Source organism: Glycine max, chromosome 9 (genome assembly GCF_000004515.6).
Source record: "Glycine max cultivar Williams 82 chromosome 9, Glycine_max_v4.0, whole genome shotgun sequence".
Taxonomy (NCBI): domain Eukaryota; kingdom Viridiplantae; phylum Streptophyta; class Magnoliopsida; order Fabales; family Fabaceae; genus Glycine; species Glycine max.
Window position 1 is genome coordinate 50115653 of NC_038245.2, and position 1375 is coordinate 50117027.

A 1375-nucleotide genomic window follows, 5' to 3' on the forward strand; every position below is an offset into this window, starting at 1 on the left:
ATTTTTTGAAACGGGCACATGTTGAATTGTACTTTTAATGTGAGAAAAATGAAATTTAATTGACATCAATTCAATTGGATTTGAATGAGTAACGTTTGATTTAATCTTAAAATTGTATTCAAAAGGTAATTTTATATTGACTTAATTCTATTGTTAGTTTGATACTTAAGTCAGAAAAATTAAGCTTAAATATGTTTTTAATTTTTAAATTTAATTTATTTTTTTTAGTTTTTTAAATTAAAAGTTATTTTTTTAGTCTTCTAAAGTCACTAATGTAATTTTGGTTTCTTTTGTTATGCTTCCACTAAGTGTCTGTTAAGTTGGTGAGTGACATGGTAGATAGTTTCCTAGTCAATATTTGCATGTGTTAATTTGAATTAAGTGGATTTAATTATTTTATAAAATTATTTTTTAATTTATTAGCTGTTGTTGAATGGACCCAACCCTATTACCATTGCTTGACTTAGTCAAATTGAGAAATGTTGTTTGCTTTTCTGCATTGTGCGAACAAAAGGTAAAGGTGAGAGAAAATTGACAATTGATCTTAGAACAAAATTGGAGTAACGGCGTGACTTCATTGAACGATATTATTTGACAGTGCTTGAGAGTTTGTTTTTGTAGTTCAATACATTTGATTGTCAGCTAGATCGACAGCCCCTTGCACAACGTTAATCAATTTATCTATAAGGCATGTATTTAAGTTGTTGTTATAGTCTCTAATTGATCTTAAGGGTTTAATTAATTTTTGGATTAGGGTTAATCGTTATTTCAGTTTGGGGTTTTTAAAATTGGAGGTTTCATGAGCCATAATTTTTTGTTAGTTGGGTGGATATATAGTGCTCTTTTTTATTTTTTTCAGAATCTGGTAGCTCTTAAAACATGAGTAATCACTAGTTAATAGTTATAACCAGGGTGCATGTAGGCATGCTCTTGTATGGTGCTATTAAGATGATGGCTTGTTTTACAATATGTCATCAAGTACGGATACCTTCACAGTTGTTATGCACCATATGGGGATGTTGATGTACGAGCCTTGGTTGTACTATGATGATAAAGAAATTCATGCTTTCCCTAGGCAAGACATTGATATGTGGTCATTTTTTTATGTTGTTAGTTTGTTGAAAAGTTTAGGATATGATGAGAAAATGAAATTTAGGTAGCGAGTAGAGAATGAGGATTTTAAAGGCAACCTAAAACCATTTTTGAATGACACAAATGTAATGGAATTGGCTAAATTTGCATTGTCAAATAAGGGTGATGTAGCAGTCTATGTGGAACACACCATGTCAACTATTGAATGCATAGAGCAACTTGATAATGGCACTGTTAGTGGGAAGAAACAAGAAAATGGTGAGGATGGAAAAAATATGGATGT